The sequence below is a fragment of the Nelumbo nucifera genome, chromosome 5 (genome assembly GCF_055504915.1).
Source record: "Nelumbo nucifera cultivar China Antique chromosome 5, China Antique-T2T, whole genome shotgun sequence".
NCBI lineage: Eukaryota > Viridiplantae > Streptophyta > Magnoliopsida > Proteales > Nelumbonaceae > Nelumbo > Nelumbo nucifera.
This window is the reverse complement of record NC_142653.1, coordinates 59504737-59510923: the sequence shown is the minus strand read 5'-3', so window position 1 is coordinate 59510923 and position 6187 is coordinate 59504737. Positions and strand designations below refer to the sequence as shown.

Here is a 6187-nt window from a genome sequence, read left to right as displayed (position 1 = left end):
TTTTAGTCATAAAAATCTATTATTACAAGGGGCATTTTTGTCCCATTCAAGTGTTGGCAATTTTCTCCAAGGTGGGAAAGTTATTTACCAATACCCACATAGGAGATGGGCATCAATTAATCGAGCAAGTGGTACCCAGGAAAATAAACTTTCCTTAGTCCCCACATATAAAAAAAGAACATGAGATACTTTCCCCCCTTTCAAAATCCAAAAAAAGAATACCCCTTAAACGTTTTTTACTCTCCACCTTAGATTAATACCCATTAAAATGTGACACATTAGCATTTGGTTTCAAAAAATGCTGGGGCATTGGGAGAAACAAGAATTTTACGTTTCCCCAAATGCCCCATGCACAAAAATCAAAGCATTTCAGTTTTCTACCATTTATTTGATAAACATTAAAACCAAACAGTTGTTTTATTTTGTTTCATATGCAATAAATGTCAACACCTATGTGGCATTGATGTAGTAGTATGTTTTCAATAAATATCCATGGAACTAAACACAACCTATGCCCAACCAGCAGAAATACTCTTCTCATCAATCCTCATAAGCATTAGTACTGAGGTCAAAAATATAGAAAAGAAACTATAGGTACAAGGGAGAAAATGAAGTATTCCACTTGGGGTTTTGATTATCTCGATATGAAATTACATGTAGAATTAAGAATAATATATATTAAACATCATCATTTAAGCCATATTCTAATCATATGGGTTCATTTTGCCATTACATTCTATATAATGCCATATCCATTACAATTGTGAATGCTTAATTCAGTTCTTACTACTTTGTACTTAGCCTTTTTAGCCCATTGAACTTGTAATAGATCATCTCTTCTTACATTGTGCATGACCTTCTATGCCATATTCATATACTAATGGTAACCCAAATTAACAATGGGTGATGGGTAGAAAACAATGTGGTATATTCCTTACAAAATAACAAATTAAAATAACTTCTATTAGTTCTACCTCTTAGTTATATTACATTTTTTAAACTTCTATTATACCTATTTCAAGACAATAAAGTATAAAATGGTTCAAGATAATCAACTTATCTGTCAATTGCATATATTTGCTAAGGTTTTTAAGAACCTATAATTTGATGATAGATATGATACTAAATGGAACAAGATTCATTGTAACTGAACCCATATAATTATGACAAAGTCTTCAGAGGATGATAACGTTTTTAGAACATTTTTAATTCTTATAATAATTTATAGCTTTTAAAATATCCATATTATATGATTTTTCAAAATTTATTTCATGTCATATACAGTTCTGACAATGCAAGTATAACCATGCCAGATCCATGGATATGTGTATATGCAGAGACAAAATACAAGATCCACTCCATTAGTAAGGGCCCACACCCATCACCCCAATTTAGAGAGTTGTCAAAACTGTGGGCCCTCTCTTGACTCCCGCCCTGTGTACATGTGATGAGTTTAAACTGCAACTAGACGTTCTCTAGCCCCCAACCAAGCTACTCCAAATGGTGGCAAGTACAGCTGTACAGGTGATGAGTTAGAGAGCAAAGCTACTCTTGTGATAACATTGCTAACCCAGACTAATTAGCTGAGATCATATTTTACCTTAGTACACTGCTTTGTTTCATTAGGGTTTTGGATTTGTAATGCAAATACAAATATAAATACAAATTACACAATCTGTTGATGCGGAGGAGTGCAAATAGAGGCAGACCGTAAATTCTGGTTTACTTTTTTGTTTCAGTCCCTGCAATTTGATAACCCTCCCCACAACCTATCCTTGGGATTGCTGACGTATAAAGCGCAGTGTGTGGTTTTCCACTCACACTGTTATTGACTTTGTAAAAGTGTGTCATGAGTGCTCTGCACAATACAAACAGCACAAATGAAAAACAGATGGGCAAACAAAGGGCTGAGCCAAACCCCAAAGTTTTGTCCCTTGCTATTGAGGGTGATAGGTGGTGGGTCCCATGTTAATAGATGCCCCCCTCAAATGAAGTTTTCCTTTTTTTTCTTTATTTGTTTTATTGTTTTTCTTTTGAATTACACCCAAATGAGGTATCTTGACTCCAACAATTCAGGCAGCCGGGCACATGTAGAGAAAATCTCCATGTCATTTTATTAATAGCTGAAGTGGAATGAATTATGGTTTTTGAACCGCCGTTGATTTGGATGGTCGGACTGTTTGGTCTAAGATTTATACAGATAATTAGTTTTGTTTTATCCCAAACCTGATTTTTGGTTAAAATTGCTGAATTAGTAAGTTAAATTGTCGATCCATCGATCCGTTCAATAGTTTTTTATCAAAAATCATTGAATCGGTAAGGTAAGTCAAACGTAATGATCAACCCGTCAACCCAAAAAACGGTGGCTAAAACAGATTCTATTTTTGAATCATCTTTTAAAACCATGGAATGAATTGTTTCTTTGTCTTTTATTAACTAAATCACTAAATAGGTTGTGAGCTTTTTCTAATGGTTGGAACTGAGTTTCTTTGTGTTCCTTACTATACCCTCAAATTCTTTATTTATTTAACTATTTTGTTCATCAAAAAGCACAGCCAGTTCAGCCATTTTTGACTGTTCAATAGTTGTTAAATTGGCAAGCTGAATAAAATAGCTACGATAAAATATTCAAAAGGTAAATTAATCAAACAGACAAGCTATTCAGCAACTGAGGAGCTTGCCCCCTATTATTCCACTCAGGATCTACTGAGAATACTTGTATAATGGGCAATATATCCAATCAAGAGTGAAAAATGCTAGTGTTTCATAATTCATAGACAGAGGACCCACTTATGATGTAGGCCCATATGCCTATGTGGACCCATTTAAAAAAAATAACAAAACTAGCGTGTTTTACTGTAACTGGTTACATACTTACATGGCCCGGTATTCAGAACAAATCTGGACTCCTATTATTAGACAAATTGACCAAGTAACTCAGTTCAGCCCGATCAGCAATTATATTCATTTCCTATGAGGAATCAAAGGCCAACTTTTTTTATTTTTTTCTTTGTTTTCCAAAATTTTGAAACCAATGTGAACCGACTTGAAAACCGGTTCACAATAAACCAATTTGAAAAGATCTTGACATTAGGCTGGCCCACATTTTGATTGGCCCAGAAAATCTCAGGCTAACCATCCTCTGAAGTCTGAAATCTCCACTAGGCCAGGCCCAGCTGACCCTAAAATTGGGTTGGACTGAGCTGGCCCGCCAGAATACCCTCTCTGTCTCCTCCCCAGTCCCCATACTTACATGACACCGTCACCACGATGTAACGAAAGGCCAAGGACCGGTTAGTCCTCAAAACCATGATAACTCCAAAGAAAATTGGAGTCCCAGTCCGTAGTAGTAGTATTAATACACAGAGGAAGAAAACCCTAGAATTTGGGCTGTCTAATCAGTGGGTCCCACTCGAGAGAACTTAACTTCATCATGCGATTGCAATCGTCGGATTCGCACTGGAAATCCATCAGCCCACTTGATATTAAAAGGCCCATTGAACTAAATAAGACACGGCCCGCAACCAATAACTTCTCACCATCATCTCCGTAACAGGAAAAGTAAATGCAGCATGCCAGAATTTATGTCATGTAGATTATAAGAGGCTCTATTTCCCAAGTGTTAAGAACTGCTGCTGACGTCATAGTATCGGAACCACCTTCCCGGTGGGACCCGCAACCATGATCCGCGGAGTACCAAATCATTACGACCTATTCCCCCCAACCAGCCCCCCACTACACACCACATCAAGAACCACAAATAAGTGCATAAATTCCCACGAGTTGGCAAGTCAAGGGATCAGATCGTATCAAAACACCACTGCGTTATGCTCGATCAACGGTCAAGATGATGTGTTCGCTTTCAGGGCATGATTTGGATCCGACTCGACCGCGGGGAAGTGGTACCCTATTTTTTAATGGTGAGACATGAAGCAGGTGAGCGAGTGTAATATCCGTGGAATAAACAAAACGAAGAGGGAAAGGAGATTATTAGGTACGTCTGGTGTCAGTAATTAGAAGGCTCCTGGCCATGGACGGTGGTGCCTGTTACCTCGAAAACCACGCCCGAGGAGTGGGTCCCACTCGGCATGGCGGAAAAAGCGTGACTTGTGGAGAAAACCGCAGGAGTCCCATACAGTGGATCGCGTCAGCGACGCTAGCCCCTTCCGACCGTCCGATTCCCTCCCCACACCATCAAATCCACGTGGTGGGACCCAGCCCCTGACAATTCAGATATTGACGTTTCACGAGCGTGAGTGAAGTCAATGTTGTCCAATGATGAAGTGCCACGTCTTCAGTCATTTGACGACCTAATCCCGCTAAATCCCGGTAAATCCCAGTGGTCAACGAAAAAGCTAATTACCGCCACGTGTCGGGTCGTACGTGATCTATAATCTCGCCACGCCCGTCTTTAATCTTCCCTTCATGCTTGCAAAACAATGGCGGAGTTCCGCGAAATTTAGCAGTGGTTCCGTTGAATTAACAGAGGGGCAATTCAGTCATTTTATGCAAATTCTTACCTTTGTTATTTATCTGAAGTCAAGATCTCTCTCTGTCGCTCTAACCTCGCAGTCTTTCTCCCAAATCTCTCTCTCTCTATCTCTCTCTCTCACACACACATTCTTTCTCTCTCTAAGAAGTAAGAACTCTGGAAGGGAGGGGGAGGAAGGAAGTAAGAGGATGGATTTAAGCATGGTGTCGTACGGTCACATGGAGAGCGGCAAACCCGAGAGGGAGAATGGAGGAGGTGACGAGGGTGGAATGAGGCCGGTCGAGGCGAACCGACGGTTCGTGGGTGAACCAGTGATGGAGCAGGTTAGCAGCAGTAATGGAAGGATGATGGGTTCCGTGGGAAGGGCTATTAGGTACAAGGAATGTCAGAGGAACCACTCGGCGTCGATCGGTGGCCACACCTACGATGGGTGTGGGGAGTTCATGGCGGCGGGTGAGGAAGGGAGCAAGGAGTCTATGAGGTGCGCAGCATGTGGTTGCCACAGGAGCTTTCACCGGAAAGAATTTCCCGGTGGGTGCACGGCCGAGTTCCAGCAGCGGTACCTGCATCACATCCAGTCTCCTCCGCCACCGCCACCGATGGTGCTGTACAATCATGTAGGACCCGCACAGAATCCTGGGTGGGAGAGGCCGAAGATGGGTGGTGGTGGAGGAGGAGGTGGTGGGTTTCCTCCTATTCCGGCATTTCCAGTGCCAGTGCATCAACGTGTGCCTGTTGTTGGTGGTATGGGAGCTGTTGACATGAGGAATCTGCAGTATCAGCAGTATCAGCAGCAGCAGAGTGATCAAGATCGACGGTCGGAGACGCCGGAGGAAGGCGAGGTGCAGATGGGATCGTCGGTGAAGAACAAGAGGTTCAGGACCAAATTTACGCAGGAGCAGAAGGATAAGATGTTGGAGTTTGCGGAGAAGCTTGGATGGAGAATACAGAAGCATGATGACGTGGCGCTCAACCAGTTCTGCTCGGAGGTTGGAGTGAAGCGTCACGTGCTCAAGGTTTGGATGCATAACAACAAGAATGCGCAGCGCAAGAGAGAGAATTCAGCCACACCAGCAGCTGGAGTTGCCGCTGCCGCTGCAACTGAACTCATCGGCGTCTGAGAGCTAATCGATAAAACCAACCAACCTCTTTCGCTTGCTTTGTTTATTAAATGATAAATAAATATTTAGAGATAGTTTCGTGTTTGTGTATTCCTGTCATTCTAACAAAACATTCTCCCATCTATTCTAAACATCTCTCTCGCTCTCTCTCTCTCTCTGAAGCTCTTCAAACTCAGGTAGGTCTGTCTGTATTAGTTAAAGTTGTTGTTTTTATAGTATCAGAAGCTTAACTAAGTACATGGCGGACTAAACTAAACTTGTGTTCTTTTATGATAATTTGTTTGCTATAAGAAACAGAAACAACGATAGCAGTAACAGTGCATTTGTTTCAATTTCAAGTAGCTAGGTGGACTTTTGTTTGGATCACGTAAGGAAAAAGCTCCAGCAGGAATAAAGGCATTCTAATGGGGTCCCATTTTTGGTTCTCGAGCTTTGTATTTCTCATGTTCTTTGTTCTGTCTTCATTTCCCTAGAGCTAATGAGACTAAACTTTCGATGGATTCTGGTTGATTCGGTTCTGATTCAAGGGAAAGCAGATGGGACCCATTTGCAGATCGATATGGACCCAAACAAG

The 6187-nt window shown here is 41.3% G+C and overlaps 1 pseudogene across 1 annotated transcript; it reads left to right on the top strand.

The window, feature by feature from the left end:
- Positions 1-4491: 4491 nt before the first annotated feature.
- LOC104589415 (zinc-finger homeodomain protein 2 pseudogene) lies at positions 4492-5847 on the top strand (annotated as a pseudogene). Its single transcript, XR_016076012.1, has one exon. The product of XR_016076012.1 is annotated as a zinc-finger homeodomain protein 2 pseudogene (transcript).
- Positions 5848-6187: the final 340 nt, after the last annotated feature.